The 14694-nt window shown below is 42.1% G+C and overlaps 1 protein-coding gene across 6 annotated transcripts in view; it reads left to right on the top strand.

Moving 5' to 3' along the window:
* dock3 (dedicator of cytokinesis 3) overlaps window positions 1-14694 on the top strand; it is a 1242443-nt gene that overhangs the window by 816205 nt on the left and 411544 nt on the right. The gene's annotated exons all lie outside the window — the stretch shown is intronic.

Raw genomic sequence — 14694 nt, 5'->3', positions numbered from 1 at the left:
TTTTATTTTTAATGTGATTTTTACAGATGCCATTCAAAGGAATGCGGGCAATGGTCTCATTATTTTTAACGTTTGTGTCTAATTTTTGATATCCTAAAAGAAATCAGGATGAGGCAATTATTTTAAGATATGGCCAAACACTTCCTTGCTGGAATTCTCCATCAAGAATTGGATATATCACTGTTGACTAGCAAATTAACTGGCTCAGCCACATAAACACTTCTGTTTACAAGACCAAGTCAGAGAATGCAGAACATGAGATCATTGTTTCCTTTCTGGCACTGTCTACAAGACTCAAATTGAGAATGTGATGGAATTTGTCCACTTGCCCGGATGGGTTCAGCTGCACAGCACTTTAACTCAATATCATCCCAATTGAAGACAACAAAATGTGAGGCTGGATGAACACAGCAGGCCAAGCAGCATCTCAGGCAGTTGGAGATGAAGAGGTCAAGGGAGGGTAGGAGGCCTGGGTGTGGTGTCCAGGAGCAGGACTTGTGTTGGAAGTGGGTGAAGGGGTCAGTGGAGGGAGGGTTAGTTTCCCGGTTGAAAAAGTAAGTGTGGAGGCGAAGGCGGAGGAAGAACTCTATGTCCAAACGTGACTGGTATTCGTTGATGTGTGGTTGTAGGGAGACAAAGTTGAGCCCCTTGCTTAGGACTGACCGTTCGTCCTCAGTCAGAGGGAGGTCTGGGGGAATGGTGAAGATTCGGCTGCATCCCAAAACCAGCCCAGCCTGTCTCTGCCTCCCTAACCTGTTCTTCCTCTCACCCATCCCTTCCTCCCACCCCAAGCCACACCTCCATTTCCTACCTACTAACCTCATCCCACCTCCTTGACCTGTCCGTCTTCCCTGGACTGACCTATCCCCTCCCTACCTCCCCACCTATACTCTCCTCTCCACCTATCTTCTTTTCTCTCCATCTTCGGTCCGCCTCCCCGTCTCTCCCTATTTATTCCAGAACCCTCACCCCATCTCCCTCTCTGATGAAGGGTCTAGGCCCGAAACGTCAGCTTTTGTGCTCCTGAGATGCTGGTTGACCTGCTGTGTTCATCCAGCTTCACACTTTATTATCTTGGATTCTCCAGCATCTGCAGTTTCCATTATCTCTGAAGGAAATATGAGAATCTGGATGGACCACGTGGCATCAACTTAAGCACCAGAAAAGACAACGGCAGAAACAGCACTATTGATCCTACAAAGCCCTCCTTGCTAACATCCAGAGGCTCGTGCCAAAATTGGAAGAGCTGCCTCGCAGCCTGTTCAAGCAACAGCCTGACATAATCACACTCATGGAATCATACTTTGCAGCCTTTGTCCCAGACACTGTCGTCATCATTCTGGATACGTCCTGTCCCCCAGCAGGACAGATCCAGCAGAGGTGGTGGCACAGTGGTATAAAATTAGGAGTGAGTTGGTCTGGGAGTGCTCGATATTGACTCTAGACCCCATTAAGCATTATGTGATCAAGTTCAACATGGACACAGAAACCTCCTGCTGATTATCATTACCATCCTTCCTTCAATGATAAATCAGCACCCCTCTCTGTTGAACAACATTTGGAGGAATCACTAATGGTGATAAGGGCATAAAATGTGCTCTGCGTGGCAGATTTCCATGTCTATACCAAGACTACCTCAGCAGCAGCAGCAGCATCACTGATTGAGTTGGTTAGGGCTTAAAATACATACCTGCTGTGACAGGTGGTCAGGGAACCAACAAGAGGGAAAAACACACTTGACCTCATTCTTACTAACCTGTGGGCTGTAGAGGCACCTGTCCATGACAATATCAATAAGTGTGACCACCACATGGTCCTGTGGAGACAAAGTTCGCCTTTACATTGAGAATACCTACATCATGTGTGTGATACTATCACTGTGCAAAATGGGACAAATTTCAAACAAATCTGGCGATGCGAGACTGGGCATCCATGAGGTGATGTTGATCATCAACAGCAGCAGAATTGTACTTCAGCACAATCTCTAACCCCTTGGCCCAGCATTTTCCCCCATGCTACCATTACCATCAAACCAGGGGATCAACCCTGGTTCAATGGACAATACAAGAGTGAATGCGAGGAGCAACACCTGGCATATCTGAAAATAAGTTGTCAAACCTTGTGAAGCTACCAAACAGGACTATTTGCATGCCAAACAGCATTAGCAGCAAGTTATAGACGGAGCTAAGCAATCCCAAAATCAACAGATCAGACCTAAGCACTGCATTTGAACTGCATCCAGTCCTGAACGGTGGTGGACAATTAAACAACTCACTGGAGGAGGAGGTTTCACAAATATCCCCACCCTTAATGATGGATGAGCCCAGCACATCAGTGCAAAATATAGGGCTGAAGCATGTACAGCAACCTTCAGCCAGAAATGCCAAGTGGATGATTCATTTCTGCCTTCTCTGGTGGTCCCCAGCATTATAGATACCAGCCTTCAGCTATTCTATTCACTCCATGTGATACCAACAAATGATTGACAGAAGGATACTGCAAAGGCAATAAGAACATAACAAGAACATAAGAACGAGGAGCAGGAATAGGCCATCTGGCCCCTTAAGCCTACCCCGCCATTTAATAAGATCATGGCTGATCTTTTTGAGACTCAGCTTCACTTACCCACCCACTCACCCTAACACTTAATTCCTCTACTGTTCAAAATTTTATCTAGCCTTGCCTTAAAAACATTCATTGAGGTAGCTTCAACTGCTTCACTGGGCAGGGAGTTCCACAGATTCACGACCCTTTGGGTGAAGAAGCTCCTCCTGACCTTAGTCCTACATCTGCTTCCCTTTATTTTGAGACGATGCCCTCTAGCCTTTGTTTCCGCTAGCAGATGAAACTATCTCCCTGCCTCCACCTTATCTATTCCCTTCATAATCTTATATGTTTCTAAAAGATTTCCCCTCATTCTTCTGAATTCCAATGAGTATAATCCCAGCATACTCGGTCTCTCCTCATAATCCAACCCTCTCAACTCTGGGATCAACCGAGTGAATCTCTTCTGCAACCCTTCCAGTGCTACTGTACACAGTACTCCAGGTGTGGCCTCACCAGGACCCTATACAGCTGTAGTATAGCCTCCCTGTTTTTAACCTCCATCTCTCTAGTAATGGCAGACAAATAAACTGGCAGAAGTATTGAAGACTTGTGCTCCAAAACTCGCCACTCCCCAGGCCAAGCTCTTCCAATACAGTTACAACACTGGTATCTAGTGGACAATTTGGAAAATTGCTCAGTACTGACCCGTACACAAAAAAAAGGACAATTCCAACCTGGCCAATTAACCCTCCATCACTCTTGATCATCAGTAAAGTGTTGGAAGATGTCATCAACAGTGTTATTGAGCAGCACCTTTTTCTTTCTTTATTCATTCACCGGATGATGGTGTTGCTTTTAGGCAGCATTTTATTGCCCATCCCTAATTTCCCAGAGGGCAGTTAAGAGTCAACCACATTGCTGTGGGTCTGGATGTGATGATGTAGGCCGGACCAGGTAAGGGTGGCAGTTTCTCTCCCTAGAGGACATTAGCAAACCAGATGGGTTTTTCCTGACAATCAGCAATGGATTGATTCATGGTTATCACTAGATTCTTAATTCCAGATATTTATTGAATTCAAATTCCACCATCTGCCATGGTGGGATTCAAGCCCAGAACATTATCTTGGACTCTGGATTAACAGTTCAGCGATACTACCACTGGGCAATTGCCTCACTTGCTCCGCTACAAACTGCTCTTTGGCTCCCACTCTGGGTTCTGCTAGCTCCTCACCTCACTGCACCCTTGCTTCAAACAAAAGAGCTGAATTCCAGAGCTGAGGTGAGCGTGACAGACCCTGACATCAAGGCTGCATTTGACTAAGTGTGACATCGTGAAGCCCTAGCAAAACTGGAATTAATGGGAATCAGAGGACAACTTATTCCCCTAGTTGGAGTTGTAAGTGTCAATAGGAAGGTGTTTGTGGTTGAAAGAGGTCATCCATCTCAGTTCCAGAGCATCTCTACAGGTGTACCTCAGGGGAGTGACCTCGACCCAACTATCTTCAGGTGTTTCATCAATGACCTCCCCTCCACCATAAGGTTAGAAGTGAGGATGTTCACCAATGATTACACAATGTTCAGCGGCATTCACGACTCTCAGATACTGAAGCAGTCCATGTTCAAATGCAATACAATCTGGACAAATGCAATATCCAGGCTTAGGCTGACATGTCGCTTGTAACATTTGTGTCACACAAACACAAGGCAATGACATTTCCAATATGAAGGAACCTAACCATCCCTTGATATTCCATGGTGTTACCATGACTGAATCCCCACTATCAACATTATTTGGGTTGCCATTGACCAGAAACTTAACTAGATTCAGACACTTCATTATTGGCCTAAGAAACTAGGGTCATTTGAGATGGTTTAATATGTGCGGTTTCTTCAATTTGAATTGCAATTCCTGAGCCCATTTGCACTACTGAGCTGTGTAGAAGAATTTTACAACCCCATTTATTACTGATATAATGCTTACAGACAAGAAAACCAAGTTTCGCTCACATTGTAGAATGCTGTAGAAAGAGAACTAGTTCCTCCTTCATGAGGTTCATTGATTTATGCTTGATATTACCGGTACTATTTTAACTCAGAATCCAAGATCTTTGGGTCAGTTCCCAGCATGTAATACAAATCTAGCTAGCACATTGTTCCCACGAGCATACCAGTCAACTAAGAAAAAGTACTGGTTTACGTATCTATCACGTTAAAAATAAAGTCAGATTTAATTGTGTCATAGTGGTGTTACCAATCAAGTTAGCCCCAGATGCTGTGCCAACATGCAGTTTTTGCATGCACATTGTAGTCTGGAACAATGGATAATGATGATAGAATTGCTGATGTTTTCCCATCATATAGCTGACCAGGAATATCTCTCACTCTTACGGTCTTCCTTTGTGTGTTTGAATGAGCTATAATTGAAAATCAGCATATTTAGCCATGTTTTAAACATACCTTCCTTATCTTTTGACCTGAAGTTGTACCTAAATTCAGTGCTTCTGAGTCAGAGGCAGGAACCCTAATATTGCACTGAAGAATTCCTTTAATTTTGCAAGCATTTGCAATCTGAGTTAAAATTGTTCCAATTTGAAATATGTAATGAATGTTGTCACCAGTGTTGATTGTGAGAAACTGGAACATTTTACATTTTAAAATAAGCAACCTAAAACTCTGAAACTGTTCAAAATTTGTCAACAGTCTGGAAGCTATGAAAGAATTTTAAGCAGGGGTCATTTGTTTTTAAGGCTTGGCTTCCTAAGTTTTCAAAAAACGGGATGATTTCGCTTTTACATTGAATGTGTAACTTGCTTGCTCCCCAGACTGAGATTATCATAAGTAATGATTCATAAACAGTCATATTGTATCAAATAATCCTAATTAATTGAGGAATTGTGGAAGTTTTGTTTGCAAATTCAGAGTTCCTTGCTTAAACGAGTTTTATACTTCATTTGCAATTAATGTCCTTGTGCAAACAGCCATTGCTATATGGTGACTGAGTTCAGTTGTTCCTGTGGAAAGATCTTCTGATGCTTTAGTTCAAACACTTAACCCACTAGAGATAGAATTATGGGTAAATACTGTTAAAATGACTGAACAGAAGGCAAACGTGGAGTTTGAAGTAATCAACTGTGTGTTTTTGACAGGAGCTTGATTGAGAATTCAGCATCAACAATATCAATGTACACTATTGGACTCGCTGTGTAAAATCTCCCCTCACCGTAATGCTATGTCTTTCCATCACTGTAGTCAAAAGAAAAGGGATCAAGAGGATTTGAACATTTTAATCTGCATTAGGAAGATTATGGTATCTGTATATGTGTGAAATGGAATGAGTAGTTTGGCAGCGAAAAAGGAGGACATTGAAAACAAAGCAGTGTTCCTGAACATAAAGGTTCATGGAGAACCAACTGTAAAATACTGTTTAAGTAGGCTGTGTTTTCATGACTGACCAAATCACTTTCAACTCTTCAACCTATAAAAATGTCAGAAATAAGGGCTGAAATTTGACTATTTTTTCTGAGTTGCTGTTCCCACCACGCCCCCCCCCCAACATAAATGACATGTGGGAGCCTGACCCAACTCCTGTGGCATGCCCCCATTATTTAATGGTCAGCAGACTGTGAAATGGGTAAATATGAGTGTTTCGTCCTTGACTATCCAAACTCCAGATGCTATTCCATCTCAAAGTGTCTGGCCTCCATAATGCCAGCAGGCATGGTGAACACTGGTGGTACTACATTTAGTCCCCAAAAAGAGATACTTAATGGAGCCAGATACAGAGTACGTGGAGATGAGAAGATGGGGAGGTATTGCCGGAGTTGCCCACCTGATTTCAGTGAGAGGTTCAATGCAGGGAAGCTGAGGGGTGGGAGGGGGCCTCCACTGTTCCTGACAGGGGAACTGTGAAGGAGGCACATGCCTCCCTTGCTTGCCATTAGGTCACAGGCTGAAAACTGCCAGGCTTCCCATCTGGCTCCAGCTTCTACCTATCATGGGAATATTGGGTATTTAAGGGCCTCGGTTGGCCTATGGGCAGTTAGGCTCCTGATTCTTCCTCACCACATACAAAATTGTGATGGTAGCTTGCAGGTTGGTACCAAGAATGGTGACGAGTAGCTCATTTTATGTCCCCTACCTGTAGACCCATTCCCAGAGAAGAATAAAACTCAGCCCCAGCTCAACCTTAAGCCTCTACAGAGTCACAGAAGGGAATCAATGTATTGTGACAAAAGCAAATGCTTTATTGATCACACAATAGACTGGGGATATTACAAGGTATCTTGTAGAAAAATAAAGCAGCATTCTCTTAATTCATTCAATGCATGTAAAACAATAAAGGACAAATAACCAAAGTATTAGAGCTTTATTTTCTATTATAAAATATTCCTGGTGCCAATTTTCTCCCTCTGTCCCTGGAAACATTGATTTTTACAGGGACATGATTCCATGGGTTCTGTCTGCCATCCAGTGCTTCACCTAAGTTCATGCGTGAGGCCAGAATAGCAATGGAAAGCTAGATGTCCCTGACAATAGGAGCAGAAAGAAAAGTACCATTGATGCTGAAAATCTTCGGCAGGGTAGGTAACATATAGAGAGATTTTGAAAGATGATGTTTCGGGTGCAGACTCTGACTCAACTGTTTAGACAATGTTTTGGCAATGGGTCTCCTTGTCTTATCATAATCTCTGTCTCCCTTCCCATCCTCTTGTTGCTTTACCTTTCACCCTTGTTGGAATGTATCTCGTCTATACTAAAGAAAAGTCATACAGATGCTGTCAGATCTGTTGAGTTTCTCCAGCATTCTCTCTGATTGCTTCTTCAAAAATAGTTGCATTACAATCTTGCTTGAATATCTCTGGTTCCTTTCTACCCTAGCTAAATTCCTTCTTACAGCTTTGAAATTGGCCACCTTCCAATATGGAAGTTCTGTATTAAACTGTTTCTTGATCATTCATCAGTTGCGATGGTGTCCCCCTATATCCCCATCCTGTGGTCCTTGCATGTCTCTGTGATTTCATTGCTGATTAAATCTAAATCTCTCTATCTTTCACTCTTGGAGGGGCTATAAACACCTTACATATTGTGATCTTACCTATATTATTTCTCAACTCTAACCAGATGGACTCTGCAGTTGCTTCTCAAGGACACACCATTGTTCCTACATTGCAATGTTTTTCCTAAACAGTACCCTTTACTTCTCCTTTTTCTACTTCTCAGTTATTTTCTGAACACTCTATGTCTTTTTATATTGAGCAATCTATCCTCACCATTTTCAAACCTCTATCCTCACCATTTTCAAACCACTTTTCTATTATTGCCATTACATCATACTCCTGGGCAATAAATGCTGGCCAGCCAGCAACACCCACATGCCAATCTCACAAATGAATAAAAAAAACTTTTCTGTTTTGCTTTGAACTCAAAACCCTGTTCAACACACATTGCACTTTGAGCATATAGGTACATCATTGTAATTCTGCCTTTGCATCTCTTACCATCCGTCCTAGTCCCCTCTTTTTTAATTCCTTCTGTTTCTGTGTCAGTCCCTATATCCTTATCTATTTAATTTAAACCTGCCCAGTCACATTTGTGATCTTCCCTTTGGGTTATTGGTCCGAAACTAAGGGTCTAGGCCCGAAACGTCAGCTTTTGTGCTCCTACGATGCTGCTTGGCCTGCTGTGTTCATCCAGCCCCACACTTTGTCATCTTGGATTCTCCAGCATCTGCAGTCCCCATTATCCATTTTGAAAAGGTGACTGTTTTTCTAATGCCCAAGAATCTGAAACTCCTCCATCATACACTATGCCTCAAACCATGTATTGATCTTTTCTATCCTTCTATTTCCATCTGGCTGTACCTTTGAGGCCTTGGTTTTTAACCTGGTCCCTCGCTCCTGAACATATGACACTATGACCTCCATATGTGCATTTGCTATGTAACGAAGAACAATCGATTTTGAGACCCTTGACTTTTTAAGTCAATTGAGCTCTTTTTCCAGATTCCTTTTGACAGTGGCTAGATGGCTGCACATAGTACAACAGTGTCTTTTCTCTTCCTTTACCTGAGTTACAGGGGTAATTGGCAGTTCTCAAAGCTGTATCCTTCACGGCATTCTAATCCATTGAGGATATCGAGCCACCAATATACACGACCAAGGTTAAGGCTGACTTTTAACTCTTATCCCTGTGCGCTCTTGAAAAAGGAAAATTGCAAATCTATCATCCAGGCAGCTGTTGTTTTTCACAGTCATGCTCGCAACCTGAGATATTCACAGTGTTCACAGATATTACAGTTCAATTTGCAGTGAATTCTCCACTTCTAAGTCTATCCCTTTTAAACTTCCTTGAGATATTATTAGGTGTGACATTGCAGGTGTTTCTCTGTCCAGACAGGTACTGAATTTGCATACATAGGCATCTTTTGACTGTTTTCTTTTTGTGGATACCCCCTGTTGGATATATCCATGGGTAATCTGGCATTATGATCTGCGATCCTTTACCCTGGCGCCAGGGAGGCAAACATCCTAACAATGGAATTTCCTATAAAAGCTGCAAATCTGTATTATGTTGTTCCCTCTATGCACACCGTTGTACAATAGACATTGGAATAGCATCAGTAGCAAGCCATTTATCCTCTTGAGGTCCACAATTCATAGTTGACCTATCTCAACACCATTTTATTGCACTATCTCATATGCCTCGATGTCTCTAATGTCTAGAAATCTATCGGTCTTTGTCTTGTGCCTACTCAGTGACTGAGCTTCCATAACCCATAGGGTGGAAAAGTCCAAGATCCCCCATCTCCTGAGAGAATAAACTCAACCTCATCTTAGGCGTAAATGATCTCTGCCTCTTATTTTAATTTAGTATTGCTGGTTCTGCCTCTCCTGCCCCCAACCAATGAAAGGAAACATCCTTCCTGCATCTATCCTGAAGAATTGTATGTTGCAATGAGGTTGTCTCCCAATCTACTTAACTCTAGAGATTGTAGGCCCAGTCTCCTCAAATTTCTCTTACAATACAATCCCACAACCAGTCTGGTGAACCTCCCTTGCAATCTCTCTATCCTTTGTAGGTAAAGAGGGAAAAAAAACTGTACACAATACTCCAGGTCCACTCTCACCAAGACTCTATATTATTGCAGGAAGATTTTTTTATTCCTTTATTCAAATCCTCTTGCAGTAAAGGCCAACATATTATTTTCCTTCCCAATTACTTGCTTCATCTGCATATTAGCTTTTAATGACTTGCAAAGGATACCCCTCTCCCTTTCAACATCGAAACCACAGAATCCCTCACCATTTAAAATATACTCAGCATTTCTGTTATTACTGCACTGTTATCCTCCCTCCGTTCTCGAACTGCTTGTTCTGACATTCACTGTTATCCCTTCACCACACGTATAATGCTCCTTCTGAGGCTCATTTTGTCATCCACTTGATGCTGTTACACTGCTTCTTCTCAGGCTTGGTTTGTTATCCTCCCGTTGCTCTGAGTACTCCCTCTGAGGATCAGTGCAAAATCTACTCACTGCTTTCTCACTACTCTATCTCAAACTCACTCTTTTATCTTCTCGCCACACTTGCATTGTTTTACCCGTGCTTTGCTGTAGCCTGTCACTGCTGTTGACCTGTGTAGCTTGTATTGTACTATGGATGATGCGACCTTGGATGAGATCATCTGGCCACATACGGGTAGGGAATGGTGCATCAAGCTTAGTTTCACTCTTTCTTTTTACCAACTATTGTACTGTAGCACTTCAAGTCCTCACTAAACCTCCGAAAAGCGTCACACCCAGACTCACCCTCAGCCACCCTATCCCTGTAACTCTGTATTTCCCATAGCTAATCCAAATAGCCTGTGATACCATGATACCATGGAGAATGTAGCATAGTCAATCCATCTAACTTGCACATCTTCAGACAGTGGGGGGAGTACCAGGCAGAAATCCACACAGACATGGGAAGAATGTGTAAGCTCCACAAACAATTGCCTGAGGGTGGAGTCGAACATGGGTCCCTGTGAGGCAGCAGTACTGACCACTGAGCCACCATGTTGTTCTAGTAGCTTATAATCCAGATGTTTTCCAGAGAAATTCAGGTGAACGCACAAAAATTTGTCAGAAGCTATTAAGGTGGAATGGAAAAGGTTAAATCACTGACATCTGTGATTACAGCGAAGTGCATCACTGAAACCAATTATGGTGATACACTTGTGTAAGTATGTACACTTTAGATATGTAAGGTGATGGATTAATTGGATTACTTTGCCCTAGATGGTGTTTGGTTTGTTTGCGTACAGCCACACTCATCCAGGTATTGTGATCTTGGAGCCTCAATTATTATGGGATAATGCTCAGTTGATATTGGTGCTGGAAAAGTCAGCTCCCACACCCGCACCGCCCCCCCACCCCCACCCCTCCTCCCCACCAAAAGTAACCTGGCTGGATAGATTGTAAATTTTTACCTTTATTTACCAAAGTGATCTTTTACTGACTGATAGATAAGCAATGTTGTGTTCTCTGTTCACAACAAGAATGAAGGTAAATAAGAAAAAAATTCTATATTGTGATAACACAAATTTGAAGAATTTTAAATACGCATGGAAATCACAGAGGCACTCAAGTAGCTTGTAAACATTGTTGCAATTGTAAGAACATTAAATGCTGTATCTCTAACAAGACCCAGTCTAGCTCATTTTTGAGATAGAGAGAGTGAGACTCTAAAAAGGCTTTGATAGGTTTGAAGTAATTAAAATTTCACCTCATCTGCTGGAACTGCAGATAACTCTTTCCTCCCTTGAATGTGAGGGAAGCATGGCTCTAGAGGGAGTGTGGAGTAGAATTTAAGGTTAGGGCTAGAATGGAAGGAAATCAGAATTAGTAAAATAATGGCGTTAGGAAAATTAATGAAGTCAAACGCTAACAAATTTCCAGGGCCTGTTCATCTACAATCCAATTTACTAAAGTGGTGGTCCTGGAATTTTGGATGCATTGGTGGTCATTTGGAAATTCTGTAGATTGCAGGGTGCAAATGTAACCCCACTATTTATAAAGAGAGGGAAAGAGAAAACAAGAAATTATAGACCAGTTAGCTTAAAATCAGTAGTGAGGAAAATGCTAGACTCTGTTATAAAAGATGTGATAATAGAACATTTCAAAAGCATTAATGAGATTTTAAAAAGCTAGCTTAGGTTTAAGAAAGGCAAATCATGGCTAACAAATCTATTGGTGGTTTTTGAGGATGGAGCTAATAGAATAGGTGAGAGACATTGCTGGATATGATGTATTTTGGTTTTCAAAAAGCTTTCCATAAGGTCCCTCAGAAGAAATTAGTGAGCAAAGTTAAAGCACATGGAAGAGTGGGTAGTATGCTAGCATGGATTGAGAATTGGTTGACAGACAGAACCAGAGGTCTTTTTCTTTGCCGAGTGGCAGGGAGTGAATAGTGGGGTACTGCAAGGATCATGCTATTTACAATATATATGATGACCTGGGATAACGACAATACACACTGGGCACAGTTGTGAGTGTGAGGAGGATGCGAGAAAATATGTGGGCTTACACATTGATAGTAAGGAGGATTGTCAGAGGATACAGCAGGATATCAGATAATGAGGAGGATTGTCAGAGGATCCAGCAGGAAATGGATCAGTCGTAGGCATGGGAAGAAAAATGGCAGATAGAGTTTAATCCAGATAAACATGAGATGATGCAGTTTGAAAGGTTAGGTATAGGCAGAAATTATATAGTGAATTGCTGGATCCTTGGGAGTATTGATATACAGAGGGATCTGGGTGTGCAGGACTACAAGTTGCTGATGGTGGCAGCACAGGTAGATGAGATAGTGAAAAAGACCTATGTCATGCTTGCCTTTACTGGAAGGGGCATTAAGTATAAGGACAGGCAAGTTACGCTGCAGCTTTATAGAACTTTAGTTAGGCCACACTTGGAATATGGCATGAAGTTCTGTTCACCATACTGCCAGAAGGATGTGGATTGTTGGAGAGGGTACAATAAAAGGTTTATCAGGAACTTGCATGGTACGGGGATTTTAGCTATGAAGAAAGTCTTGATAGACTGGGTTTGTTTTCACTAGAACGCAGGAATTTGAGGTGTGATCTAATAGAAGTTTATAAGTGAGTGAATGGCATGGATAGGTGGAAAGTGTGAGGCTTTTTCCTGGGGTGGACGGATCAATTAGCAGGGGCCACAATTTCAAGCTGTGTTGGAAGGGGGTTGCAGCTTAAAAGAGATGTGAAAGACAGTTCTTTTTTCCTCACAAAGGGTGGTGAGTGCCTGGAATGCACTGCCAGAGTTGGCAGAGGACGCAGACACAATGGCAGTATTCAAGAAACACTTGAACGGATTAATGAATAGGAAGGAAATAGAGGGATACGGATCCTATAAGTGAAGACCATTTTAATATGAAAGGGCAAAATGTGACAGTGCAGGCTTGGAGTTCTGAAGAGCCTGTTTCTGTGCTGTAGTATTCTTTGATAGCAGATGCAATACAGCATGGTGAAATGTGAAGCTGTATACTTTGGTATAAAAAACATAATGGGAGAGCGATATTTGAATTGTAATGTAGTGGAAACTGTGGACTTAGAGGGATTTGGGTGTCCCTGTACACCAAGCTAATAAAAGTAGACCTGCAGATGCAGCCAGTGGTAAAATGCAAATGGTACATCAGCCTTCATTGCAAGATGATTGAGTTCAGAAGTATGGTTGTCTTACTGCAGCTATACAGAGCCTCAGTGAGACCACTCCTCTATGTAGCTTTGCCTGCCTTCCTAAGAAAGAATTGGTTTATCATAGGGTGAGTGAAGTGGAAGTTCACTAGGCTGGGTTGTCCTTTAAGTAGAGATTAGTTCAACTGTGCCTGTATTCATTATTTTTAGAAGGATGAGAGGGGCTCGCGTACAAAATTCAGACAGGGCTGGATAGACTAGCTGTAGGAAGGATGTTTTCGCAGACTGGGGAGTGTAGAAACAGGGGCTGTAGTCTTAGGACATTGTTTAGACCATTTAGGACTATGATGAGCAAAGATTGCTTCACTGTGAGCCTGTGGAATTCTTTATTGCAGAATTCTTTGGAGACCAAGTCACTGAATATATTCAAGAAAGAGGTAGATTTTTTTTAGATCTTAAAGGTATGAAGGTACATAGGGAGAAAGCCAGAATATAGCATTGAGACAGAGGATCAACCATAACTATATTGAATAACAGACTGGGCTTCAAGAGTCAAATGGCCTGCTCCTAGTTTTTGTTTCTAATGATCATTATGTTCCTGACTTGGCTTCTTTCCAAAGTTGTACTATCTTTGATACAGCTTTAATTTGGGCACTGGTGGAGAAAGTCAAACATTTAGGCCACCCTACTGACTCCCTGCATGCATTCCCAAATCTCAACAGAGGAAGAAAGCAGTATTTCTGTTTGCATTTTCTACTTATTGATGAGTAGGAAGCTGAAAAGATTCAGGGAAAGACGAGAAACAAGTGACCGTGATCTCAAGTGACTGTAGAAAGTTTGAGTATGCAAAGCTGGTTATGTCATCAAGGGGCCTCAAAGCAAGCGAGCAACAGTGTTTATAATGGAACATTTGCACAGGGAAATCCGTTGAGAAATACTGGGATGTGTTACAGAGATTTAAAGGAATCCACAGCAGAATGTTGAGGTAGTGATCAGGGCTTGTTTGCAGTAGCTGACACAATTACAGCAGAGTTTTATGAATGTTTTAGCAAAGATTTGTAGCTCAGGTTGTGGCTGGAATTGTTGGTTGGTTCGCTGAACTGATTGGTTTTTGTACAAACACTTCGTCCCCCTTCTAAGTGACAACTTCAATGCTATCTAGCATGTATTGAAGTGCTGTTGTTCTGTTCCATCCTGAATGTATATGGTCTGGTCTGTTATGGTGGGTAGTTCTGTTTCTGGTTTTGCTCCATAGTGGGATGTAGATGGGATTTATTTCAACGTGTTCATTCATGGTACCAGTGATTGAAAAGACAAAAGACCCCATACCCACAATGACCAAGACAGATGTCACAGAAAAATACAATGCAGCAACTGTGAGAAGCAATACATAGGACAAGAAACTCACAACCGGATACATGAACACTAACTCACAGCAAAGTGGCATGACCAACC

This window comes from Stegostoma tigrinum, chromosome 11 (assembly GCF_030684315.1).
Source record: "Stegostoma tigrinum isolate sSteTig4 chromosome 11, sSteTig4.hap1, whole genome shotgun sequence".
Lineage (NCBI taxonomy): Eukaryota > Metazoa > Chordata > Chondrichthyes > Orectolobiformes > Stegostomatidae > Stegostoma > Stegostoma tigrinum.
The sequence above is the reverse complement of the archived record's forward strand: the minus strand, read 5'-3'. Positions and strand labels throughout refer to the sequence as shown.